Source organism: Lissotriton vulgaris, chromosome 3_1, assembly GCF_964263255.1.
Source record: "Lissotriton vulgaris chromosome 3_1, aLisVul1.2, whole genome shotgun sequence".
Taxonomy (NCBI): domain Eukaryota; kingdom Metazoa; phylum Chordata; class Amphibia; order Caudata; family Salamandridae; genus Lissotriton; species Lissotriton vulgaris.
In genome coordinates, this window is record NC_141689.1 from 1215858292 (window position 1) to 1215873086 (window position 14795).

The window sequence follows — 14795 nt, forward strand, 5'->3', positions numbered from 1 at the left end:
ATTCAAACTTCCAAACAACAGTTATGTAACGATTTTGTTCAATGTTCTTGGAATTCTTCTAATTAATATTCATGCCCGGATTGGAGGCTGTTTATAAGTAATTAGGTGGTTGTGCGAACACGTATTGCTAAAAATACAAACAGATCCTTTTAAAATAGTACTTTTTTGACAGAAGTATGAGAACAAGAACTTATGGTGTTCACATACCACATAGCACATTCTCAAATCAGCCACGCCGTTTGAGATGGAAGTCAGAGCACATCATAGATGAAAATCTGAAATACATAGAAAATAATTATATACAAGATAAGAATTCTCTTCTTTCATTGGAGTCCAAGGCACGCTAAATCTGCCATCTAGTCTTTGGAGGGTTCCTTTAGCAACCTACTGTATCAGCAGCACACATACGAGACTTTATGGTATTTATGGGAAAAGAGTGCCACCGCGTGGTCAAAGTATAATATGCAAGCACAAATTTAACAAGCAACCATAGAAGTTATCAGACTTCGACATTCGCTTCTAAATGTATGAGATTTTGAAGGCCCTCGATTACTGTCGCAACATCGGAATCATGCACAGAGACGTGAAGCCGCACAATGTGATGATTGACCACGAGCACAGAAAGCTTCGGCTCATAGACTGGGCAGGAGAACAATGTGCAAGAAGCATCTCGATATTTCAAAGGACCGGAACTATTGGTAGATTATCAGATGTACGACTACAGTTTAGACATGTGGGGGCATATTACCAAACCTGGCGATATTAGATTATCGCCGCTTTAGCAGCCGCTTTAGGCCGCTAAGCGACGATAATTATATCGCCCTATTAGCAAGCTGTCGCGAACTGATGGTAGCAACAGCTTTGAGGCGATAGCGAGCGGTTTGGGGCCCGCTTTGCATGTCAGCGATATTTATCGCTAATGACATGCAAAGTGGGCGTACCCAACCAGTTAGCGACTAAAAACAGTCGCTAACATCGCTATCGCCTTTTAGCAATGCAGGCGTAGCGCTGGAAATATTCGCGCAAATATCTCCAAAGGGTAACGCCTGCTCAGACAGCTCTTAGCAATTATATCCAATGGGAGGTGGATATTATGGCTAAGACCCTATTGGCGTTAATGCGTGAATATTGCTATATTGTCAGCGATATTCACGCATTTCGCCGCTATCACCGCATATTTTATCTCTTCAGAGAGAAACGTTGCTAATAGCACGTTATCTCTGCGATAATATCCGACGATCTTTGGTGATCAAAAAAAACTTGCTAAGCCCATTTAGCGATAAATATCGCTAGTTGTTGGTAATTTGCCCCGTGGAGTTTAGGCTGCATGTTGGCAAGTATGATCTTCAGAAAGGAGCCCTTCTTCCACGGACATGATAACTATGACCAGCTTCTACGGATCGCCATGGTTTTGGGCAAAGAAGACTTGTACGACTACATTGACAAATACAATCCTCGATTTAACGACATTCTAGGCAGACATTCCCGAAAGAGATGGGAGTGCTTCGTCCACAGCGAAAACCAGCACCTGGTGAGCACAGAGGCCCTCGACTTCCTCGACAAATGGCTCCGTTACGATCACCAAGCACGGCTCACGGTACAAGAAGCGATGGACCATCCATACTTCTACCCAGTAGTAAAGGATGTGATTCGCATGGGGCCGCGACGGGCAGCAGCACCCCTGTCAGCTCCTCCAGTTTGATGGCAGGCATTACCTCCATGGCGGCCTCACAGCCTATCAGCGGTATTGCTGAATCTCCTGTCATCTCATCTCCAAGCTCCCTGGGTGCACCGGTGGTGGCAGCAACCGGCGGTCAGCCCTGAGCTGCAGTGTCCATCTCTGACCTCCACCAGTGCCGCACTTCTCTCGTCACTCAGGTCCAGTCCCACCACCAGTCGCACAGATCACCTGCTCGGAGCCAGCCTGAGGACCGAGGCCACACCCTCGCTGGGACTTCACTTCTGTTTTGGTTCAGGATAAAAGACGAATGAGCAAAAGAAAGAGAAACACTGAAAGCAATCACGGGGATCATTTCCCTTTGTTTCCCTAATAGTAAATATATATAAATTATATATGGATACAGACAAAACTCAAAAATAAACTATTTTCTATTGTGTCTGTACTGGGGAAAATAAAACGCAGCACTCACTGCTACAAACGGCCATTAACAAAAAAAACAAGCATTTGCAATTCAATAGGTCTAGCATTTGCAAGAGTTTGAGCTATTGGCATTGTAAATGGCAATGCTTTTTATTTATGTGTTTTGAAAAGTTGCAAGCGGTGCGTAATATACGTATTTTGTAATTTTGGTCCTTACGAGAAGCAAGGCTGGCAGTAAAAGAAGCACATTTTTGCCAGCATTGTTCTCGTAAGCAATGACAATAAGTACAAAATGCATGTTTACGCACCTCTTGCTGGTTTTCAAAACACATTAATAAAAGGCATTTTCGTGTTCACTTTTGCTTTAAAGTAGTCCAGACCATGTATGCCATCTCTGCATTCACATTTATTGAACGTTAACATTACTTTTGTAAAACAGACAGATTATGTCTTTTAAAGGGATAGGTGCTCCTTTCAAACACACCTTTGACACCTTGGGGTCGATTCCGATTTGGGAAAAAGCGCTCCGATTAGCTGTACAGAGCATTTTCCCATACAAATCGTACACCTTCAACGTCCCTGTACGAACAAGCAAGTACGATCCGAACCCAATTCGCCACTCCGTATGACTCGTACCAAACACCATACAACTAGAAAGTACATACGGATTGTCTGAACGTAAATAGTCCGCTCTTTCCGGACCAGGAAGTACAATCCGTGTCGACGACACTCCGTACGGCCCTTTTGCTACAAGAGCTGAAAACTGCTGTAAAAGCAGAGTCGGGCCCGAACCGCACCCCGGTACGCGACATACACGACATGAACCTCATCGTCCGTGTCATCTCAGTCCTGTACGCCTACGACCTCGTACATCGAAACCGACGACGGCACAGATGGTGAGTACAACGTACCACAACAACCTAAGTATACCTGTATGGTGCGCCACACGCCCACATCACTATTGCTATAGCGAAACGTGCCTCATATACGCAATCAATGTCGGGGTACATTGCGCCACACGCACGCGCATATCACTATTGCAGTAGTGATACGTGCCGCACATACACCATTAATGTCGGGGTACGTTGCGCCACACGCACGCGCATATCACCATTGCAATAGTGATACATGCCGCACATACGCCATTAATGTTGGGGTACGATGCGCCACACGCACGCGCACATCACCATTGCAATAGTGATACGTGCCGCACATACGCCATTAATGTCGGGGTACGGTGCGCCACACGCTAGCGCATATGACCATTGCAATAGTGATAAGTGCCGCACACACATCTGTAATGTATGTGTACGGTGCGTCACATCTGAGTGATGGGTGCACAGAACTCCCAGCAGTGCCCAGACATAACAGGGGTGGGTGGAAATGACTCCCAGCAGTGCCCAGACATAGGAGGGGGATGTAGATAGGACTCCCAGCAGTGCCCAGACATAGGAGGGGTGGCTGGATAGGACTCCCAGCAGTGCCCAGACAAAGGAGGGGTGGCTGGATAGGACTCCTAGCAGTGCCCAGACATAGGAGGGGGTGTAGATAGGACTCCCAGCAGTGCCCAGACATAGGAGGGGTGGCTGGATAGGACTCCCAGCAGTGCCCAGACATAGTAGGGGGTGTAGATAGGACTCCAGCAGTGCCCAGACATAGGAGGGGGTGTGCACAGGACTCCCAGCAGTGCCCAGACATAGGAGGGGTGGCTGGATAGGACTCCCAGCAGTGCCCAGACATAGGAGGGGGGTGTGCACAGGACTCCCAGCAGTGCTCAGACATAGGAGGGGTGGCTGGAGAGGACTCCCAGCAGTGCCCAGACATAGGAGGGGGTGTGGATAGGACTCCCAGCAGTGCCCAGACATAGGAGGGGTGGGTGGATATGACTCCCAGCAGTGCCCAGACATAACAGGGGTGGGTGTATATGACTCCAGCAGTGCCCAGACATAGGAGGGGGTGTTTATAGGACTCCCAGCAGTGCCCAAACATAGGGGTGTGCATTTCCAACAGCATACAACAACTACATGCCAGTATGTGTACATCCCTAACCTGTAACACTCATGATAGTTGCATATCAACACATCACTCACAGCAGTGACCTACTTCACGTAGAATGGTATCCTGTCACACACTAGGTGACACACCACATGTGGTTTTTCTTGTCAGATCCCACATGCATATCTACCCATGTATTTAGCTGCCACACCCCCCCTCCATCATGACTCAATAGTGTATAGTCATGTAACAGACCAACAAACAAATGAAGCACAAATGGACTAATAAATTGTCATGTACATACCGGACATGATGTGGATGTCCAGGTGGTGAAAAATGTACTCCCTCATGGAAGGAAGAGGCTACAAAACCCCTAGATACAAAGCACCCAAATGTGTTTTGTGTGCAAAAAGTTCTAAGTTTACAACCTGAATTATGCGGTCAAGGCGGATTACATTGTCATGCATAGTGTGAAAAAATATGATGGACCCCCTGAAGGCAGTACTACACATTACAAACCCAAGCACAGGGAGTAGCATGGATGGCAGTGACCAATTATCTGATTTAATTTGTGAGCACGCATGGCCATTGCCGAAGAGAATGTACAATCGTAGGGGAAATCCATACAAAAGTCACCACAACAATTGTGCAACTGTCTGTAGTGAAGATCTCATGTGACACTGAGGAAGGGACACTCTTTTGGATAATGTCAGTATGCAAACTGCACACACACCAATCTAGATAATGTGCTGCTACATTGGGATAGCACAGAGATACCATGTTCCACCTCATTTCCATCAGAAAAATAGATATCGTTCACAATACCAAAACATCAACATTACACCACCTTGTAGGCACACAGCACCTAAAGCAGTTGCCTGAAATGCAATGGTTTAGAATGAAAAATAAAATGCTTTATTCAGCACCATCATGTAAAATAATAAATAAATGACTCCAGCCTCACAGAAGTCCAATGGCCAGTCCAAAATACTGTTCACAACATTGGTGACGTTGTGGAGTTGTCACCCCAAAACTGGCCTGCACATAGTGGAGTCAGAGGTCTGTGGACACATGGGGGGCATCATCGGAGTCAGTGTCCGGCACCACAGGGACAGGAGAGGGAAGGGTATGCGTAGTGGGTGCAGGTGGGGAGTGCCGCCGTCAGTGTTGAGTCTATGGACGACAAACTCCGACGTTGGTCAGACATGTCAGATGACATGCCCTCCATGAATGACAACAACTGTGTCATGATCTTGGTTTGTCCATTGAGGACAGTCAGCACTGACGCCTGACCAACTTGAATCTTCCGGAGTATGCCCACAGACTCAGCACTGAGGGCAGCAGGGGAGACAGGGGCAGGGGCTGCGGTGCCGGAGACGAAAGAGACACAGGGGCAGCACGGACCAAAGGGGCCCTAGCAACTGGGAGGGTGAAGATGGGTCTGGAGGAGGAGGGGACAGACATAGTGGGTGCAGATGCTGTTGCTGTATATTCCCCCTCCTCCTGGGAGTCCGAAGCCGAGCCGTCTGCATGGTATGAGGTGTCTTGCTCATGACGTCCAGCCGCCTGACTCCCTTCACCCTGTGTGCCACTGCCTCCCTCCGACACCTCAAAGCTGGTGGCACGGTGGCTGGGTCCCTCTGGCTGGTCCGTGCTTGTGTCTCCTCAACTTTCAGGTGATGATGCTGTTGGCAAGGAGAAAGAAAAAATATATATCAGTCACCTGTACACATCAGACATATGATCAACAAATCATTTGGGGGCATTTCTAATCATGGCATGCATCATGGGTCACATGCCACATAACTCAGCACATATTTGAGTCCAGTACTGTGCAATTGTAATAGACACAACGCTGCCTGTATACAAAGATACACGTAACAGACCAGGCCACAATTTTAATGAGAGTCACAATGATGAGCCACTGTATGTCAACAGCTCAGGTCTTGACCCATCACCGTTCTGTTGCCCACTCTGCCACCCCAGTCCATACATGGTCACGTTCAAATCTGTCTGACCCTGTGCTACATGGGAACAGTCCTACCCAAACTGCCATGTAATGCCATCCCTGGACCTGAAACAAGCTTTTTATCACCTCTCACTGGCATCACAGCCGTCTATAGCCAGGTTTGCGTGAAACACAGATGTGTATACAAACAAGCATGGCTGAAGACGGCTGTATACCAGAAAGTGTTGTTTCCAGTCCAGAGAAGGCATGGCTTGACATTTTTGACTGGCATGTTCCCATTTGGAACATGGACAGACAGATTTGCACATGACCATGTTTGAACTTGGGGAGCAGAGTGTGCAATAGAAAGGTGATGGATAAAACCCTAACCTGTTGACTGGGTGTGAGTATATGATTGGTACAGAAGAGACACCCTCCATCACCACACACTATTGTGACACTCCTCACAGGGGCATCTATCACCAGATCATACAGTTCCTAGCACATAACACACACTGGCTGTCAAGTGAAGTGGCCCTCATGTCCAAAATCCTGAAAATGCCTAAGCTAATCTGCCTGCAATTGTGAATATTAAAAACATCGCTGCATTGTTGACACACCCTCAACCACATGGGAAATGTGAATGCAGTAGTGTGCACACCAAGACAAAACTGTGTTGCACCACCAATACATACATGTTGCACAAATCTATGTGGAACAATCATCGCTGTGAGACAACAACATAGCCTCTAAATCCAACAATGACAGCATTGTCCAGCATCACAGGGTAAGTACATAGTGATGAGTTCACATCAGAAATTACATACACAGCTCACCATTGACAAGGCGAAACAGGCTGGCCCATCACACCTCCCCTGCACAACAACCCTATCACCCCGTCAATGTGAGTGATGCATCTCAAGTAGTGAAAAGACACTATCAGGGTATCAATAACTGTGCAGCAATTTAAATTAACCCAAGGTCACCTCATGTGGCAGCCCATCCATATTAGTCACAAACAACCAGCAACATATTCTTCTGATTATGCACACACGCACTGCCCAGTGTGAGTATGCACAAGCCAAACATTGTATACATGGACATTGTGCACATGCAGCTAACACATGAGGAATTCAAAGTATACCAGGTACAAAGGCCACTGAGGCAGACCTGTGCTGAACTCCATGTTGAGACTCATGATCAGTGCCAAAAAATCATGAAGGGCTAACACAGTGCACAGGTCGTGGAACAGGTAAGGTACCAACACGTGTCACAGACCTCCCTCCAACATGATGATGTGCTAAGCAATATGCATACTAATACATTTCACCGTAGGAGTACATGCGCAAAAATGAAATACCCAAAGCAGGTGACACATGTGGAGGAGGGGAAGGGATGTAAAAGAGCATCAGCTGAATATGGGTCATTGAAATGACAATGCATAAATTGCCTGTCTGACCACACCACCCCAACTGTGGGAGTGTTACCAGGCTTCTGAGCACTGCAGGTGGCATGTGACACGCATGACAACAAACAGACATGTACCTACCCCCTCCTTGCTGCTGTTCGTGCTGCAACTGCCTATGGAGGTCTGGAAAAACCACTTCCAGGACCCGGAGCATGTGGGGGTGAGGTGACGGGTGCCGCCATGCCGGCGTGGAGCTTCAAGCTTCAGATGGACCCGGGCGATACGGCGGGTCCAGCACCGGATGTCCTGCCACCTCTTACTGATGTTACGGAACCTTCGGCGAGGGCCCCCCTCACTCCTGACAGCCCTGGCTTTGTCCAGCCAGATCTCCCCCTTCTCATAGGCAGATATCTGTCAGGAAGATAAAGTGAAACAACATCAGTAAACCTGGTCCATGTCCCAAAGACACACACTTGCACCACATTGACGATGACAACAGGGCATAGGACTCTGACTGGACTTGCATCATTGTCCATGTGAATGTGGCCTGTGAGCAAACACCAATGCACTACATGCCTTAGAAAGGCAACAGATGCCATAAGGGGTGCAAACCACTCACTGAGCATGGCACACACTGAACAAGATATGCTACTTCAGGGTGGTGGACAGCACGTGACATGCTGTCACATATCCCACTACACCTGAGAACCCTCAGCAGACCACACATGCACACCCTGGCACTGATCATTTGCTTGTCATTGTCAACAGTGTATACAACATCACTTTTCACATGTCACACTTTAGAAAGATGTGACACAGGCGCCATGCTAACTGTCCAAGTCATGCACACGGCACTGCATACTTGTCACATCAGATGGGTACAGCTGTGGCATACGTCATGCATCAGTGTTGCAAAACATCACATACACAATTAGCCAGGTGACAAAGACCATTCACACTCTTCAATGTCCATGACTTCAAATCATGCATTTGTCCAACATCCACACAGGTCATGAAAAACAATCATCAACAGTGAGTACATTCATCTGTCACTCTGCGGGGAACACTGTTACACCTCAGTCAATCATGCAAAAAAGCATGCAAGGTGTGGCACAGCAGAAAGTGTGATTCACATTGCATTGAATGTCACAGTTAGCACAATGCAGGTAAGCAGTAAACACTATTTCACCACATCATTCACTGCATGGGAGATACCACAATGTACACGCCCGGCACTCACTCCAAACAACATTGCATCTCTGTTCGATAAATACACAATGGCTGTAGTGTCACACACACAACAAGTGCACAGTCCAAGGTAGTGCAGTCATCACTCACCTGCTCCCCTGGTCTCCCATACAGCTTGCTGTAGTTTGGCAGGAGGGCATCCAGCAGGGCCTTGTTCTCCTCCTCACTGAATACAGGTGCCCTCTCCATGCTCAGCAAAATCAGGGTCCAGGGAATGCAGAGACAGCAGCAGTGTTGTCCACTCCAATGTTGTGCAGGCAAGTGCCCTCTCACAGCCACATGCAGCCTTAAATCAGTGCTGCTGAGGGGCTGTCAGTCCAAGGAGTACAGTGTGATAGGCCAGATTAGTTTGCATCCTATGTTTCATCCAATCCCATTACACATAAGGCCATGACACACATTTGCATGGTTTAAAAATTGAGCTTGAGCACCACAACAAATTTTGCAACATTGGATAGTTTTGCCCAACTGAATTTTTCTGAACACACTCAGATCTCTGTTTCCTTGACAACTAGCCTGCATTCTGGGCATTCTACTCGTCCCCTAGATGTTCCCTATGTATTTTCTGGGATCCCCACACAAGTACGATGCGTTTTCCATTGTGAATTTAACTTATTCAATAGTGAAACGTCCCGCACACACACACGCAATGGCTGGGTACGCTCCGCTCGCGTATGGCTCAAATGCAATAGTGAAACGACCCATACACACGCACGTACTATTGGGGTACGCTCCACTCGCGTATGGCTCGAATGCAATTGTGAAACGACCCGTACACACACACGTACTATTAGGGTACGCTCTGCTCACGTATGGCTCGAATGCAATTGTGAAACGACCCGTACACACGCACGTACTATTGGGGTATCCCCACACAAGTACAATGCGTTTTCCATTGTGAATTTAACTTATTCAATAGTGAAACGTCATGCACACACACACGCAATGGCTGGGTACGCTCCGCTCGCGTATGGCTCAAATACAATAGTGAAACGACCCATACACACGCACGTACTATTGGGGTACCCTCCACTCGCGTATGGCTCGAATGCAATTGTGAAACGACCCGTACACACGCACGTACTATTAGGGTACGCTCTGCTCACGTATGGCTCGAATGCAATTGTGAAACGACCCGTACACACGCACGTACTATTGGGGTACGCTCCGCTCGCGTATGGCTTGAATGTAATAGTGAAACGACACGTACACACGCATGTACTATTGGGGTACGCTCCGCTCGCGTATGGCTCAAATGCAACTGTGAAACGACCCGTACATACGCACGTACTATAGGGGTACGATCCACTCGCGTATGGCTCGAATATAATAGTGAAACGACCCGTTCACACGCACGTACTATTGTGGTACTGGGCGTTTGACACGCTCTAGTGAATGCATGTGTACGGTGCGTTTTACGAGCTCATGCATGGCACCATTACAATAGTGATACCAGGAAAACACATGGCAGGGATGTAGGTGTAAGGTCAAGATGAGGATGTTGATGTATATATTGGCATGGCATTCTCACATCAGCAGGCCCTAGGTGTGGCAGACAGTGATATAGCACAGGGCATGTGATCATGTGGCACAGTTGAGGTGTGATGAGCTGTTGAGACATGTCATTTGTGATGGGGCACTATGTGGGTCACATAACCTTTACACTTGCCACATAAGTAACCTCATAAACATGCTGTGATGCACATCAACACTGGGATAGCACACTATTCAGTACGGGCATCTGTCACATGATGCCAGGGACAGGGGCACTCTCTCACTTGTAAAATTGACGCCCAGCATGATCCTGTGTGACAATGTAATGTGTGTCTTCTAATCAAAGAGGGGGGAGGTGGAAGGCTGATCCATTCAGTTTCCAGAGTACATATGCTAATCAAATGAGAAAGGATCACTCGTCCTGCACAACCTTGGGTATGCAGGAAGAACGGGGGTGTCCCAATTTAAAAGACCCTCATGCACGTGATGGGTATGGTGGTATCTTTAGCGGTATATCTTGATTCTCCGCTATCTAATCACGTGTGTGCATAATCATCAGGTCGATCAGGTTATGCAGCCTCCACCAGGAGGTTCTTACCCAAGGTTGATGCAGTAGTGAGCCAGTGATAAGGGGTATTAAAAGGCCTGTAGAACCAGATATAGGAAAGTGTTATTGGGTCTGGGTTCGGGTCTGGTAAACTCTGAATTAGTGCATCTCGTGAACTTGGTTATGAGTAATAGGTGCACTCAGAGTATTGAGGTCAAAAATAGTGGGGGGGGGAGTTAAAAATTGGTTGACATGTTTCTGCCTCAATCGCCTTGATTAGGACTTTCGGGCATTCATCAGGACCGTTAAGTGAGTAACGTGAAATAAGGATATAAATAATGTGCTCTCAAAAAAGTGATAAGAAATAGGGATGTTAACCTGATTCTCTGTATTGGAGGTCTCAGTGATCCCATTGGCCTTCCTATGTGTTGTTATGGGAACCTTGGATGTTTACTCCTACCTCCTTAGTGAATTGATTCCCCGTGTAGAAAATATTAATGATATAATGTTATAACACGGCAGGGACAGGGAAGCCATGGCTTGGTGGCTTTATGGATAGTCATTTAGTGACGTTCATTTCGATATATGGGCTGTAGTAGTGTTAAAGTGTAACACGACGTACAGTGCATTGTTTATTCCCGGTGTTGATGATTGTCGTATCTTGTTTGCACATTGTAGGTACATCGGAGACATTGTTTGGTAACATGGTGTTTTAGTCCGATGTTTAGGCTGGGACGTATCGACGTCATGTAATGTCGAGGAACAGCGTTCAGTAAGTTGTTTGGTTTCAGGGCGAGGGACAGGGTTCGAGACAGTATGCATTTACTTCTCAGAGAGACATAGAATGTTCAGACTAGATGCTGTGACTTCATCTTCTTACTAGGCTGAGCCAGGGGATATTATCATTCAACCCTTCACTGTCAGTTCTGAGCCTATGTACCCACCTTTGCTCTTTCTCAAAGAGGGTCTTTTCGGCATTTCTGTCTTTATTGGGTAAAGTCTCAAGGATGACCCAATGTAGGTCTTGTATTGTATGGCCCTTTTCTAGATAGTGGTTGGCCATTTTCGTGGTACTCTTTCTGCATTTTACGTTGCTCCGATGTTCACACAGTCTTTGTTTAGCTTTTCTGCATGTCATGCCGATGTATCTAAGGTTGCGAGGACAAGTGATCATATAGACCACGTGGCTGGTGTTACAATTTGTGTGGCTTCTCAGGGTCCATTTGAAATCTGGCAGTAGCTGTAATTCTTTGGTAGGTTTTGTGAGGCTACATACTGAGCATGAGCCACACGGATAGTGTCCTGTCACTTGGGGGTTGCCCCATAGATTTGTGTGCTCTCTGGGTATTCTTGGGGCAGGTCTTGTGTGGACTAGCATATCTTTTAAATTCCTACTCCTCTTGTTTGCAAACCTCGGTTTCGGCCATTAGAGGTTACCTGATGTCAATATTCGCCAGTTCTTGTTGATGATCTTTTTGACACTGTTAGTCACTGGGCTATATGTAGTTACACACGTTAGGACTTCTTCAGAGGGTGTTTTTGGTACACTTTCGAGGAGTGCCTCTCTGTTCTGGTTTCTGGCACGTTTTTTTACATTTGTTAATAACCTTCCTTGGGTAGTCCCGGGCTTCTTTTCTGCAGAGGTCGTTAGCCTGTGATTTGTACTCAGTGGTATTGCTGCAATTTCGCCGTAGTCTGAGGAACTGGCTGTATGGTAAATTCTCCCTCAGAGGGCGGGGATGGAAGCTCTTGTAAGAGAGAAGGCTATTCTTAGCAGTTGTTTTGAAAAAAGTTTGAGTTTGGAGAGTGCCAGCCTCGGCATAGATGGTTACATCTAGAAAGTCAATGCTCTTTTGGTCTGCACAGTAAGTGAATTTCAAGCATTCATCTCTCTGATTGAGCCAGGTGTGAAATTCTAGTAGGCCGCTTTGGTCTCCTTGCCAGATAACGAAGATGTCATCAATATACCGTTTCCAGAACAGTATATGATGACAATAATGATTGTTATCCTCGTTTAGGATGTGTAAGTCCTCAAAAGTGCTGACATAGAGTCCTGCCACGCTGGGGACAAATGTGCTGCCCATCGAAGTGGCGTGGCATTGCAGGTACAGGGTGTCTTTGCCAGAGGCAACGACGGACAGAGCGGGGTTTCACAGTTCCTGAGCTAGGTATATATATTTTTGCGCTGTTCTTGGTTTTAACAGGAAGAGGCCTTCTCCAATAAAAAGTTCCTATTTTGGTCCTCTATCCTATTTTAACTCACCACTTTTATTTATTTTTTGCACTGCACTTGATCCCATCAGATCAATACCACATGGTCCAACAGTGATTGTGGGTCGGAACCCTAATCCACCATAGGGTAGGATCAATGTCTCAATGATCTAGAGACACACGACCCTAAGGATGACCAAATGATAATATTGATCATCACAAGTCTTTGATGGGAATTCTATAAGAGTTTGATCTACAATCACAGCTGGCCCTCTGCTAAACATTTCTTGTCTTCTGTTTGAACTATTTAGTCTTGACGTTATCTTGATGTACATTGGTAGACGTCAGGATATCTAATAAGGAATTTCCAAGATATTTTCCTGTAGTAACGCACATCTCTTGCCAGTCTGCATGCGTTCAATATGGCATTGTTTATGAGGATTGTTCATATGTGTTTACGTGTACAGTACAACATGCATGCTGTTGGTAATGGCAAATGTACCTTATTGTGCCTGACGTTGTGTATGTGTTGTTTAGCTTGCTACACACGACGTGCTGGCTCCACCTGCTGATGCTGTGTGTCCTGTGCCCCGCTTGGCCTTAGGCTGCCTAATCCTGTGCCCATGATCTCTGGCGACTGTTCACACATTTTGCTCGCGGTGACCCATAGGTAACCAGACACTCCAGCCTTCACATACACATGTCACTTTGTGCCCTGCTAGAATCCTTGGTTTTGTGTGCTTCTTTAGCATGTTATCTCACCCCTTCTGCCGTCATGTGTTTACTCATTCGTGCTGCTACATCCCCAGCCACAACGCAGCACCGAGTGGCCAGATCCTGCACCACACACGCCTACAAGATACTCCTCCATCCATCTATTCTTAATGCATGCCGCAGCTTGTCTGTGCCACTGTTGCACAACTTCCATGACAAAGGCAGGTCTGTCAGCACCGGCAACAAGCACACTGCAAGACGCTCAACTCATTTCCTGACTCATGTGACATTACAGACTCTTGCTCCGCTTTTCCCGTTTTCTTTTCCCGCTGCTGCCTCCCCTGTGGCCCTGCCCATTCGCTGCCCTCTTTCCCACCTACCGCCTCCTAGCTGGTCCCCCCCCACCTACCCTTAAATGGCATCCGCTGCGTGACCGTCTGGGCCCGTCCGTGCCTGGACCGCACACAGCGCCAGAACCCCTGGCCCTCACACCACCCGCAACGCACAACACCGCTACGATGCCAGCACCCTCATCGCACTCAACCACGGACGCACCCCCAACTGCTACAAGGCCACCCCCAAGCGCACACACAGCCCTTTCACCTGCCAGAACTGCAACTTCTCCTGCTACAACAACGCAGAGACCACCACAGCAACAGAACACAACCAACTACGTTGCATCCTGCTCAACACCCGCTCTGCACACAAGCACGCCGTTGAGCTCTGGGACCTGCTCACCATCCAAGGATCTGTCACTGACGGTGGTTTTCCGTAAGTGAGGGACTGTGGCAAGTGCGAGGTTTGTAGAGCGGAGACTGCGGTGGGTGTGTAGAAGCTGAGTCGGTTGTTATGGTATGCTGGTCCGGCGTGGTTAGGAGCTTTGTGTGCGTGGGTGGTGAGTTTGGAAGTGATCCTGTTGTTGACAGGAAGCAAGTACAGGCCTCTCAGGTGTGGTGTGATGTGGGTGTGTTGGGGAATTCAACGATCATACGTGACGAGGCATTCTGGATGCGTTGCAGCCGTCTCATGAGTTTGGTTGTTGTAGCTGCATGGGGGCGTTCCCGTAATCCAGTGAGCTCGTGTAGAGGGCCCAGATTACTGTTTCCCACGTGTTTAAGGTGATCCATTT

The 14795-nt window shown here is 47.4% G+C and overlaps 1 pseudogene; it reads left to right on the forward strand.

Annotated features, from left to right (window-relative positions):
* Positions 1-502: 502 nt before the first annotated feature.
* On the forward strand, positions 503-2015 carry LOC147727670 (casein kinase II subunit alpha-like; annotated as a pseudogene).
* The last annotated feature ends 12780 nt before the right edge of the window (positions 2016-14795 follow it).